This window comes from Lagopus muta, chromosome 4 (assembly GCF_023343835.1).
Source record: "Lagopus muta isolate bLagMut1 chromosome 4, bLagMut1 primary, whole genome shotgun sequence".
Lineage (NCBI taxonomy): Eukaryota > Metazoa > Chordata > Aves > Galliformes > Phasianidae > Lagopus > Lagopus muta.
In genome coordinates, this window is record NC_064436.1 from 9,454,668 (window position 1) to 9,468,784 (window position 14,117).

The 14,117-nt window shown below is 38.1% G+C and overlaps 1 long non-coding RNA gene across 2 annotated transcripts in view; it reads right to left on the reverse strand.

Moving 5' to 3' along the window:
• Positions 1-14,117, reverse strand: part of LOC125691954 (uncharacterized) — a 221,236-nt gene that overhangs the window by 91,566 nt on the left and 115,553 nt on the right. Inside the window, exon 4 of one of the 2 annotated variants that reach the window (XR_007376368.1) lies at positions 777-876. The exons of the other annotated variant lie outside the window; for it this stretch is intronic. This is a non-coding gene — a long non-coding RNA (uncharacterized LOC125691954). The remainder of the gene's footprint in view (positions 1-776; positions 877-14,117) is intronic. 2 annotated transcript variants of the gene reach the window in all.

The following is a 14,117-nucleotide window of genomic DNA, read 5'->3' on the forward strand; positions in this document are numbered from 1 at the left end:
ATGATTTGAGCAAGCTACAAAAACTCAGGACTGCAGCCACAGAAGCTACCTGCAGAATCCTGGACAAAGAATTTCTTTCTGATTTCTTTCAGTGTTCTTCAGCAGCTGGCCACATACAGGGCAGCTTACTCTGAAGCTATCTGATTTTCTTCTGTGCATGTATTTAGTCATGTATTTTACTCAATTCTCTAAATACAGATGTCTGACATTTTTTTATTGCAAGGTATCACCTAGTTTTATAGTATTAAAAACAACACTAAAATCTCCTTGTTTATTAATTTCACTACGTGTTCTGCTCTTCCCCTCCTCCTCTCCTAATGACCTGGAGCTGTGAACAGGCTGTTGTTCTGACACTACAGGGCATGAATGGCCTGTTAGTATTCAAAGTTAGTGCAGACACTGGTTGTTTGGCACCCCTGAATTTATGCCCATCTGTCAGCGCGGTTTTGTTCCCAAACAGTCATACGTCAGTTGCAAGAGTACTGGCACCAGGTGTAAGTTTAGAGTAGACACTGCTAGAGTGTAAAGAAAAGTTTTGCTTTGCAAGAAGCTTCTATGACAGCAAGTAATCAAAACATATGGAGATTACAGACTCAGATTTGTTGACACTTTGAGGCATATTGCCACAAACAAACGCTTTTATCCTTAAAATGTTTCGTTTGCTGAGAATTTACATTTGAAAGGCCTAATTAAGGGACAATATCATCCCCAACAGAAAATAAGCAACCTCTACAAATTCAGTGGATATCCTTTTGAAGTGAGCTGAAAAAACGTACCCTTACATAAGGCTTCATTTTGTTAGTGGAAGGCTGGTGTTTCTTCCTCCTTTAAATGAGCTAGAAGCATTCAAATAGGCAGAGGCTAAGGAAAATCATCCTGTGAGGAAAAAAAAAAGAAAAAGAAAAAGCAAGTTTTGCTTTTGGGGAACAACCTTTTCTTTATTCTGAACACATTTTCTATTCAGTAGCAAAAAGAAGACTTACTCCTTTGGCAATAAGCCATTTGAAACTTTTCTAAAACTGTGAATCACATTTAGAGATTAACAACATGAACACGTGTTTGTTAGTTACTCAGTGCATTTGAAAGATCATCTAAGAGATTCAGCCCAGTATGAAGCAGCCCAGTTTGAACTCGAACAGAAGTCTTATTTCTGTCCCTCTCCAGTTCTTCAAGTAAGTAAACCTTCTCACTGCATCCTATTATCAGGGGACTAGGGCTCTAATGAAAAAAGGGGTGCCCCTTAAATATCCTGAGACATGATGAATGAGAAACAGAAGGCCAATGAGACTTAGTTGCACTGGACAGAAAAATGACAGAAAGAGATAAAAATTGGAAAGGTTGAATGTAGCACACTCCAGACATGCCTTGGGTACACTGGAAGGAAAAGGTACACTGTTGTGTGAAAGGAACACAGGAGTTCAAAACATATCTGATAGACTGGCTCCAGTAGTTGGATCTCTCAAGATGAGTGTAGCCCTGACTTATGAAATTGTTATCTCCTACCATTCCTTTAAGTCCAATGGACCTTAAGTAGCAGTCATTTAGGCAGTTGGTCTCACGGAATTGATTTAATCTTTCTCCCCATCTCTACTTTGTGAAACCTCCAGTTTTCTCACTCTATCTATTACAGTTAATGGTAATGAAAATGCCATGGAGATAGCAGCGAGGCGAAGAGAGCCTGGGCCTCTTCACTTGAGATCCCTCAAGGGCAATCTGTCTCTACTTGTGCAAGTTACTTGGACTTTGGGGATATGTGCTGCAATAAACAGATGTAGGACTTTCTTCCAGTAAATTTTGGGAAAGACAAAGGGAGTATTGGAGGAGAGCCCTCTTTGACAGCAGGGTAATTACATGAGTGAGTGAAAGCATCATTTTGGTATTAGCTTATACTCTCAAGCAGCAGGATCTGGATAGAAAACATCAAATTTGCAAGAGAGTTTTGTTCACGAATAGGTACCAGGCATAAAGGGAGACCCAATAAAACTTTGTGCTAAATGTGTAGGGAAAATATAATGAGGAATATATATTTCTCCCCACATCAAGGTAACTTGTAAGCTAACAAGTCAGAAACAGATGTTTAGTATCTCACTTTCAGAATGAGCAGCTCCCTAAAACGATTGCTGAGTTTTGTCATCTTTGGTGTTCTGCTCAAAGCCAACCATTTAGACACAGAAATAGTTCTGACAGTGGTATGCAGGCTGGAGCTCCCAGCTATGTTCTCTTGCCAGCAATTAAAACATTATGCCTTATTTCCCTGTGACAAAAAGAAATAACAATCTTTTCTTGGCATCTATGTAGTTGCTATTTTCAGACTTTTACAAGGTTTTTTGTACTGCTTAAGAAAACAGGAAATTGAAAAAATTCAAACAGAATAGAAGTGTCAGGGCAATCCCATAACATACCCCTTTCATTCACACGATGCTCAGTTGCTGAGGGTCACCAAACTCTTTCAGTTATGTTAACACGAATTGAAGTCATATTGAGGTGCAATTCTTAACTGTAGCTCACACGTTAAGATGCTTTAACAAAAACGTAGGCAGACTACTCTGGTGTTTGTTGGAAAGAGAAAGCGAGAGAGAGGGCAGAGGATGTAATTCCTTCACAGTAAGTAGAAGCATTTCAGAATGAAATAGTACTAGCAGTACATATTAAATTTCATAACAGGAGTTCTCAGCTCAAATACCCTCTTTAGTCTTTGATTTCATAGCTGAGACTGGCAGAGCAAAACCACTATGAGACCAGATAAATATAAAAGTTTTAGTTATTTTAAATTGCTTTTTCCCTCTAGCATTCAGCTCCAGACTCTCTGGATTCCTTAAATTCAGACACACTCCTGTATATCTCACTTCATGCCATCAGGGAGGCCACTTGTACCTTCCACATTGCCATCTTACCAGTTTTCAAAACTGCCTTGCAATTTGAGTTCTCTTATCTTTTGGCCTCCTTCTCCAAAATCAAAATAAAAGAAATGTGCTCCTGAGTTTTCAGAGAAGGTTTTAAAAAAAAAAAGTCAACTCTGTCTACTTTGCACATCAATTATCTCCAATAAGCTGGCAGACAATTCTCAGCTTTATCATAAAATGTTCAGAAAGAGATTCAAGGCTAGACAGACCTTTTGTCTTTTACTGACCCTATCACCCTTCAAGACTCCTCAGGTACAAATGCCAGATGCTTTCCAGCTTTCTTTCCAACACAGAGCTGTTAGGAGAAGGCTGTAGGCTTCCTTCCCTCAAGGAGCAGGGTACTACTGCTTGTTTTGGATACACTGGTATTTCCTGGGCCTCCTCTAAAATGTCTCCCTGCCCAAACAGTCAGTGTCTGTTCTCAGGACTGCCCAAGTCTTTAGCAGGTTGGTAGCTGAGTACGATAAACGATGACCCTTTTCCTAAGCAAGGAAATACTCCAACATCTAAGTTCTGCCTGTTCACACATTAAAGCTTGTATTTCCTGCAACATATTCATTGGTAACTGTACTTAATGCATACCTAGAGACACAACAAATGTGTGTGACTCACTACTGCGTATTGATTAAGATCAAACAAAGATGGGCTGACATTTCAAGATAATAAGTTTGGAACAGAAAGTGTCTAAACAGTGCAAGAAGCAGTTATGACATACAATAGCTGTTGCTATGAACGTGCACTGTACTATTACAAAATAATTTTTTTCCATTACTTTTTCCTACATTATCACCATACACCTAGGCAATGTCATTCTCACTATGATTATTTCTTTTGGAGCACTCCTCACACTTGGCAGAACTACCAAAATAAAAATCCAGAAAGCATATGTCTTGATATTCAGCCTTAAGATTTAGAGACACATTTTAATGTGCTGCTACAAACAATATAAATATGTATCCAAACAAGTAGACTGTTTAGTGCATCCATATGCGTATGTTTGTATATGTAGAGAGAGAGATGCATACCATTGTAGAACTGAGAACTGCTATATTGGGAGCAGAAGAAAGGAGTGTCTTCTATGCCCATAAGTTGGTACAAACTACAATTTATTTTTTAGGCTTCCAGCTTAATTGTCGTAACATCACATTGCTTTAGCCATTATGAAGCCAGCACCCATTGTGTGTAGGAGTTAAGCTCCTTACATGCTCAGTCAGTGCCAGCTCACTGCTCAGTGGAGTCTTCCCTCATCCCCCCTTGTGATCAACTCTTATACTAAATGGCTCATCCTTCACCCATATCTGACCCACCTGTCAGCTGTGCCTACACTATGTCTTGTATATCCTCAACCCTGAACCTTTCACAGACTTCTCTTTCCAGCTTGACTTGCGACCTGTCTCACTACTGTGGAGTTTCTGATAGATCACTGGGCTGAGGCTGACCCCAGCCTGCACAGCCTGCAGGCCTGACCCTGGCAATGCTAGCGTTGGTGCAGTCGCTGCCACCTGCCATCCTCAGCATCCAACCTGCCCAGCCTTGTACAGCTGCCAACTGTCATCTCTCCCCCATGCTATTCTGACAGCAAATTTGTTTCTTTCAAGTAGCTGCTCCTCCTGAGAATCTCTCCTAGATCCTGACCATGCAGAGCTCCTGCATTACTATTGTCAGTGGCTGTTTCATCGTTGACAATACTACAGTTAGTCGCCAAACAAGCATGTCTATTTGACAACTTATCTACCTCACATTTGTTCTGTACTCATTCTATTTACTACTTGTCCGTCAGAAGCTCCAAAATTATGATACGTTTGGAGCATAACCAGAATCTTAATTTTATTCCTGGCACTCAAAGATCAGAGAAGATAAAGAAGACGTTGACACTGTGGCCCTTGCATATATTAGCAGCAGAACTTCCTCCAGCATGCAGAGAAAGCAGGCGTTCAGCAATCAGGACTTTTTCACAAGTCCACTCAAGATGCAATGGCAGCAAGCCTACTGACTGCAAATGTCAGCTATGGGGCTCACATGGAAACAGGTCTCAGCTCCCAGCGGGCTAGGAAGAAGATTATTTAGCTGAAAGACAACAGGGAATCAAGTGATTCATAGACAAGTAAAAGAGGTTTTGTTATGTTTTCCTCCCTTGAATCAGAGTCATGTTTCATGGATGGTGGGAGAGAAGAGCCTCTACAGAGCTTCTGTGGATGACATCCACAGAATTCAAATGTATGCTAAGTTGAATCATTAATATTCATACATCAGTGTTACTGCCAGAAGAAATAATTTTTACAACAAATTTAGCTTACTGCGCTCTGAGCTGTCAAATCTCTACAGGATTTTGAAGCTCACAAGCTTCTTTTAAGCTCAAACTGAATCTAGAAAACAAAACCATCTTTTAACTTTTATGAACATCCATTGTTCTACCCTTTTTTTTTTCTCCTTTTTCCAGACACAATAATCCTGTGGATTCAGCTTTCAATTTTTTCCAGTTCACAATGCTTATGAAGAGGTCAGTCACTACCAGAGCCACCAGGGGATATCCTATGGTGCCCACTTCTTATTTTCAAAGGATTTAAACATATTTTTGGCAGAGAGAAAACACACTGATTACTGTTAGAATATACTGCTTTGTTTACTCCACTCTGTTTTTGACAAAAATATTTTGTTTTTATTACTAGGAACTGCTTGAACCAGGTGATCATTTCAGTGAAAAGACTTAGATCAGCTTTAGTCTTAGCCATGATGTATTTATTATGTTTTACTTCTATCCTGTGAATTGTCTTTCGAAGCTACTTGGTTCTATCCAGGTACCACTGAGATTTATTAGGTTGTTGTTCAAAGTCTGTGCAGAGGACACTAAAATATCACTACGTAAGGCACATGGTAGATTCCCTACATCCCAGCTGTCTGACTCTATCCCATAATATGGGAGCAATACAGCTGCAAAGAAGCCATATCTCACTTTTCTCTAAAAAAGAAAAGCTGCAAATCTGTACACTGCTTGTTATACAGAAATAAGATTAATTACTAAAAGTGAGCAGCATTATCTATTTACAGCTGGTGCCTCACAAACCAAGGTGGAAAAATTACTCCTTCCCCCAAACTCTCGAGTTTCCTAGATGTATCTTAAAAGATTTTCCTTTGATAAAAATACTGTCATAGGAGCAGAGGGGCAGCAAATTGTACTTCAAGGTTAAGAAAAACTGTGAAAACTTGCCTACATTCAAGCCTTGCATGAAGGCTTCCTTACAATTAGATCATGGGACATATTTTTTTTCCAGACATACAAATATATTTCTAAGAAAGCCTTGGATGTTAGCTCTCACACAAAAGTTCTCAAAATAACCTGACGTTGAAAACTTTTGATAGCTGAACACAACCATCATGAAAATGAATTTGAAGGTGAAGAATCTTTGGGCGCAATTGGCCCCTGAAACTAGAAATCCCTTTTTTATTTCAGTCATCTGTATCAGACTTTCCAGTGTGGGAGGATAAGAACGGGGCCTTGAGTCAAAGCAGCTTCCACAACACGGCTACATTTTCGTAACTGATCTGGCTGTGAAACTAAACTAGAATGCCAGTGATGTATTTCCTCTGTAGGCTTACAAACCAGACGAACAGGATCCCATGAAAACTCATTCCCCAATTCATTTTCAACAAATTTGCAATTTATAACAAAAGATTCTGGACAGCAACGCAGGCATATTTGTAGCAGAGATTCATACTGGTACAAATACATGTGTTGTTTGTTCTGTAAAACAAACATAAATCAAATGACAGGTCATGTTAATAAGACTTCAGAAACAAATTGCGAATAGTAAACATTAAGCCCCTAAGCGTAGGCTTGTATTTGTTCACTGCTTTATATCCAGAGCAGAGCAGCTCTGAACCCGACTACGTCTCCACAACAATAAAACCATATTTTTCTTGCTCAGTAGATAATAGCTCTGCCTGCTTAGAACACGTTTCTACATCCTGTCATTTGAGTGCGGCACAGAAAAGCATGCTTGGGCTAAAGAAGCACTGCACATCTTTGTGCTTTGACTGCTTCTAAATCTTTTTAACAAATTAACTTGTATGTCTATATGGTGCAAAACACAACACCATGTAGCAATTCCCATACTGTCCCTCGGCAAATTAGTGCTGAGGCGTGGTATTACTGTATTACTGTAATACAGCACAGTGTACTTCTTAGAGCTCAGTTGGGGTGCAGAAGAGTGCTACTTGAGTGCAGCACTGCATACCTGGTCAATCAGATGTGTCAGTCCAGATGTATTACCTCAGGTACTAAAGCTGTGCCAGGGCTGGCGTGTGCATACTGTTCTGGAAAGTACAGATAAAACCATGACCCCCTGAAGCACCTTGAGTTCCATGTCACTACACCTCACTCAAGGGTCTACAAGCCACAATAGTTAACTCATTAGCTTGCTTCATCCTGCTCCTTCAAAAGAAAATGGTTGTGAGGCGCCTGAAAAAAAAAAAAAGCCTCAATGGGGCAGAAAAAAATGGGTAAAAAAAAAAAGTAGCTAATGCAGAAATATCTTCACCTAACTGAACTGTATGTGCAAAAAGACGCGAGCTAATAGCATGAGTCCAGATCCACGGACTACACTGTATGATGCAGATTGCTCAGAAAGTAATGCCTCCTATTTATTTCCATGGAAATTATAACAGATAAAGGAACGCAATAGCACTGTTTGACGAGCAAATTCTCAGCCACAAAACACTGTTTTTCAACACAGTCACCACCATTAGCTGTGCATTTTCATCTGCTGTGAACAGGGGCTCTTCATTTTGTAGTGTGACAGCTGTGCATGGCAATTTGGAACATGGCTTGTCTTTCACATTGCTGCCCTCACTGCTGAAATTCACCACCCACTCACTGTGCTAATACCTATTGTTTGATCTTCATAAACATTCAGCAAGCATCGATGAATGTCAGTGGGTGCCATTTTTCCTTCATGGAGGAATTCAGTTCCACGCATTTGCTTCATACACACTTCCATGTCAGACACCATTTAGTCAGACTGTCCGTCCGATGCCATCTGTCACATAGCAATGAAATGTAATGGAATATTGGCAGGAAGTTCCAGCCTCTGCTGCCATACCACCATCATCTGCTTCTGACATCATGGACCAACAGAACAAAATAAAAGGCACTACTTTCGGAGCAGCCCTTGTGATTAGCATTGATCCTACATTACTGTGTGGCATATATTCTCTTCCTGACTACACTCTTAAATTTAATTTAATGGTCTACTTTTATTTTCTTAAAGGATAATTTTAATTTTGTGTTTATAGGGAAATAAATTAGGGAAAGCAATTTACTCAATTTAATTCTTCAGTTGCCCATGAATACACTACGCTCTTCAATTAATTTATTTTGTACTAATAATCATTGCAGAAAAAATGCTAGTATATAATTCTTGGTCTACAAATGCTTTTCTAAGCACTCACTGCAGACAACTTATATTCAACAGTCAAAAATTAGGTATAGATAACATGCTATCATTTCTATAGCTATTTTGCATAACCAATCAAGCAATTATGCAAGCATTGTTATAGACAAATGAATTTAACAGACTGCTAAGGTAAGGTAAACACAAGAATACTTCAAAATGTTTTTAGAAAATATTCCTCTAGGGGTTTAGATATTGACCTATTCTCTTCCTTGAGAAAACAGTGCACCATTTCATATTGCGCTTTCAACGTTTTCTTTTTTCACTACATCACCCTGAAGAGAGAACCAAGTGATAAACAAGATGTAGCCATGTTGTCTTGAGATTTTTCAGAGAGTACAGAAAGGCATTTTTCAGAGATTTTTCAGAGGCATATCGAGTCGAAAAACATATTTTATGTATGCTCTCACCCTTAGTAAGTGTCTAAAGACCCAATGATGTCTTCCAAAAAAGAATGTAAATGGCTCCATGAACTGAACAGTTCAGAGCCACCCTGAGGTGACACAAAGGTGCAAGAGTTTATAGAGTATTCAATTATTCAATCTGTGTCGGATTTTCCCTTCTATTCTCAAAGTGACAGCTTTCAACAAACTTGCACTGTTATAGATGATACATCTAACAAGGACCAAATTCCTAAAAACACATAAGCTGTATAGCAGTATAATTGAAAATTATGTCCAAAGGTAATTTTTAGACTAAGTTACAGAGAAAATAACCAAATGGGTTGGTTTTTTTTCCATTATTGAGACCCACATTGCAAAGATCTACACCTGACATATTTCCCTAAGATCTCACCATATACTCTGCAGAGGTAAGCAAGCACTAAAATGGACTACACACATCATCCTAATTATTACAGTGGCCATCAGACATAACGTGTAAATTTGTAGATAATAAATCCTATCCCTTGGTATTAAGAGAAGTTTTTACTGTGAAAGAGCTGTAACAGAGCTCTTCAGCAATACTTTTTAATAATCTAATACTCGTTAGTAAGTAGAGATATATATATGTTAGATAGTACACTACCTACTAAAAGATGCATCTATCTTACATCTTATTTTTTTTCCTGCAAATACAAAGCTACATGCCAGAGAAAGGTAGATGCTTTTCACACACTCAGAGGAGCTAAATGGGAAGAAGGCTTCAGATTTTCCCTAGAGCAATTGATGTAACTAAAGTTTACGGGGACTCCATTTAAGTTCTTCACTATTAAGCAACGCAGACTTCCCCATTTATGGAAAAAGAGCTCATCTTCTACTGTAAAAAATATGAAAGAAAGAAGATGGTTTGGCACAGATCTAATTTTGCTTGCATGCATTTCTTAACTCTGTTTCATCAAGCTGCTATTCTTTGTATAAATACTCTAGCTGCTACATAAGCAAATCTTACACAAATAAAGACTGTCATTAAACTGTTCATTTAAACAGTTGATTCAAGTGAAATATCAGGGTTCTATAGTCTGCCAGATAAGCACTTGGGAAGTGTTGCTCTGTTATTTGACATGTTTCCTTTTTTTAACTCCTAAAGAATTCCATGACTTGCACAATAAGCAGCTTTACATTTTAAACTGGATGAGCATAGATACCAAGGCAAAAAAAAAAAAAGAAAAAAAAGGAATCTGTAATTGTAAGAATAAACAACTCTGTTGGTACTTCACTGTTGACAGGCTTTCATGAATAGAACCAAAACATTTTCTTGTGTTGGGGTACAAATGGATTTAAAATCTCACAGCAGTCAAAGAATGAATGCAAGCTCAAAAAGCATGGTGTACCTCTGTGAAAGAAAAACCTGTGACCAGAGGATATTCTCTTTCAAAGTACTATTGCAAAGAGAATGAAAGAAGCTCTCATTTTTACCCATATGAATTCCCATCTAAGTCAATCCACAAGTTCTTTTGTTGCCTAATGAAATGAAAGGACATTTAACACTCACCAGCTGACAGTTCAGATCTTTTCCCTCTCCAGTATTAAGTACCTTGGTATTTAGGCACATTTGTCACAAAAGATGTAGACACTTCTGGAATTTAGAATGCCTGCCTGTGATTTAATGCATTCTCATCTAAAATGCACACAATGAACAGGAAGTAGCATTATTAGAGTCAAGCAAATCAGCCTAGAGCAGGGTTTACACATTGCTCTGAAGGTCAATTGGACACCAGCAGGCAATAAAAATACAGCACATACATGGCATCCTGGAGGCCATAAAGACAGGGTTAGATCAAACTGAAGTTTAAACAAAAGAACTGCTAAAAATGCTCCAAATTACAATTCAGAAGATGAAACAATGGAAAAAGAGAAGCAATGTGACTTCACAATTTTCTCCTTCGGAAGTATTACTTTTTATGAACAAGGTCTAATGGTATTGTATAAGTTCAAACACTTCAACACAGTGAAAATGCCATTTTTACCATAGTGACTACACAAGGCCAAACAGAAGTCACTTCACCTATCCTTGAACGCTCTATTCAGCTCTCAGGTTAAGGGGAATACTGGTAGGTACTTGGATAATATATGAAATTTCACAAATTTAAGGGAAAATGAATTAAACAAGACGTTTCTCTTTACTAGGAAAAGCAATCTACTCTGAAATGGAAAAAAATACATCATTTTAGAAATAAATGAGAAGCCTCTTACACTAACTGAATAAAAACAAGGATTTAATATTAAGGATTAATATGCATCCCTTTTCTTTGTGTGTGACTTACAGACAGTACAATTCAAGGCACAACTTCATTACAGTTACGTGGGAAAATAAATCTTGTTTATGCGAATTTGTTTGAACCCCATTCTGAGTCATATATTGAGATAAGTAAGTGCTTCCATGAAGGATTACCTTGAAATAAGTATTCATCTTCCAGAACTATAAATTCTGCAAATTATTTTTAGATGTGCTAAAATGTAGCCCATTCAGCAAAGAATAAGCTGTTCAGATAATGAAAATGAGGAGTGTGGGGGAAAAAAAATAAAATGCCTTATAGATTTATAAATAATATAATCACAGTAAATGTGTCTTGTGCTTTCTTTCCTTCATACTTCTGACTCTCTTTGCAAGATTATAACCTTGAAACAATGCTTGTGAGGTAGAGGAAAAAAGAGGGCATCTTCTATGGCAGTTACTAAGACAGTGCTTTAATGGAGAAGACGACAGTAAAAACTTTTAACTTTTAACTAGGTAAGTACAACCTTGTCTGTGAGGAAAAGAAAGGGGCATCAATCAGAACCTAATATTCAACCTCTAAAATGATACACAGAAAAAAAAAAAAAAAGAAAAGAAAAAAGAAGAAGCTGCAATACCACTGGAGTTACATATGAATGCTCCACATTGCAATTTACTTCAGGGGAAGTATCATTTGCAGGCACTCAGTGAGGCATCTTCCCTAGTCAACTATGGCAAGCAATCCCAGGGTTAATCAGCTGTATTGATTTTGGCTGTGATGTAGTTCATTTTCTTCACAGTAGCTCATGTGTTGCTGTGTTTCAGAGTTGTGACCAAAAAAATATTGAAAAAAACACTAATATTCCAGCTATTGCTGAATGTTGCAAGGCTTTTTCTCAATGCTGCCCTAGGCTGTGGTACACAACTTGGAAGAGGACACAGCAAAGACACATGACCCCAAGCAAACGGGGTATCCCTACTATATGATGTTGTCAAGAGTAAAAGATGGGGTAAAGAAGGAAGAATGTGGGAAGAGGACATTCATGGTTACAGTATTTGCATTCTCAAGTATGAGTAACACAAAGAAACAGACCTGCTTACCTGGAAATCTCCCTCACTTGCCTGCTAAATTGTCTTTACCTCAACCTATGACTTTTCTCACTTTCACCTTTCCCATTCTGTCCCTCACCCTGATGGAAGGGTGTAAGTGAGCTGCTGTGTGGGGCTTGGCTACCCTACAGGACTAACCTACATTATCATCTAAGACTGAAGTTGATAACATGCCAAAGAATGATTTTAACTTGTTTGTACCATGATATTATCCATGCCAGAGCATGGTGAACAGCAAGACACACATGAGGAGAAGGGAATGTAAAACACCAACGGTACACTGACTGCAGTGGTCAAGAAGGAGGGAACAACAACAAAGTCACAGTGACTGACACATGACCCCAAAACAGCTTGTAATGTGCCAGGCCCCACAGACAGGAAAAAAAATTTCCTATCAAATTTTAAAATGTCAGATGCTAAAGATAAGAAACAAGCAGAAGAAGCAAGTATTACATAGACACAGGATAGTTTTGTTATGCTAGTCATGGAAACCAAGCTTTCAGATCAGTGCTACTGAAAAGGAAAATAGAGCCTCTGCTCAAGAGTATGAGTGCAATAATATCAATGCTAATGACTGCTCTCCAATTTCAAAATGTTTCAGTACCACAGCTGTCACATATCACATCATATTTAAGAGGTTCTACCAAAAATGAGTTACAGCTGTACCTCGCTGCTTCCAGGCACAGCTCTTGCTGAGTAAAGGCACCACTTGCAGTCATGAGGCGTCCAAAAAGAAGAAAAGAGTTCTTTTTAAGACACAGGTTATTTATCAGAAAATGATGTAAGAGGACAGTGAGAGAATTATGATATTTGACAAATGGGGGAGGGAAACGTTGTTTCCTTTGTCAAGACTTTTACAGAATCTTGAAGCATACTTGGCCAAGTTTACTGAGATGAGCCTGTGTTTTCCATGTGCTTTCCTCGAAGTACATGGAGATCCTGACAGTAAAGCTCCATGCTAACGTCGCATTTAACTACTACTGCAGCCTTTACTTGTCCATGTTTACCTCATCAGAGATTTTTATGTCAGTAGGACCAAGGCCAGGTTTTTCTTACTGATGTAAATCCAGAGTAATCATCACCAAAACCCAAACGCCAAGTTTGTATTTGTGCATGTGAATCACATATTTCATACATACTTGTTTACTCAAACAAGGAATTTAAGACCATACAAAGGGAGAGCCAATTAAAAACTTTTCATAAGGAAAAAGGAAACTGATAACACATGTAAAATAAATTATACAGTACCGCTGTTATTAATTTGCCGAGTCAAGCAAGAGTTAAGATTTAAATGCTCACTGAAATACATACACAAGGTATTTTTCTGTCCCCTGTGTACTGTAAAGGACTTAAAAATAGTATGACATTTGGGATCGCAGCTCTGCTCTTACAGCTTTTAAAATATACAAGTAAAAGTATGTGCACAGCTATTTTGGTCGCTCCTTGGGGGGAAGTTATTTGAATTTTCATATAGTCTGGCAACACATCTGCAATTATTTTGTTATTTAGAACATATGTTTCATGAAACATAATACCAATTAAAGAGCTGCTCTGTATTTATATTTCATCCTATATATGTGCATGTATTATATATATGTATTTAAAAGGCTATGTTTATATGCTTAAGTTCCAATCAAAGGAAATAAGAGGATTTAAATGTATTGAGGCTGGTATTATTACCACTGATTTCTGTTTCTATAGCAGTTTATACCTCAGGATTGCAACATGTTAATTAAGGCTTCTCTTTAGAGAACTATTCCTCTCCAAGAATGCTATTTTGCATATGGTTAGACTCATAAACTTAAATTAAGTATATATTAACGTGACTTCCTAAACAGTGATGGCTTTATTACATAGGTAAGGGCATTTTTTTCTCCTTCAAGAAACTAAATTGCATGGTGTCCCTGAGGCCTTCTCAACTCACGTAGTCAGTCCCTTTAACAAATTTCACTCTACTATAGTCCAGAAAAATGAAACAGAGATCCACATTTTCCAATCT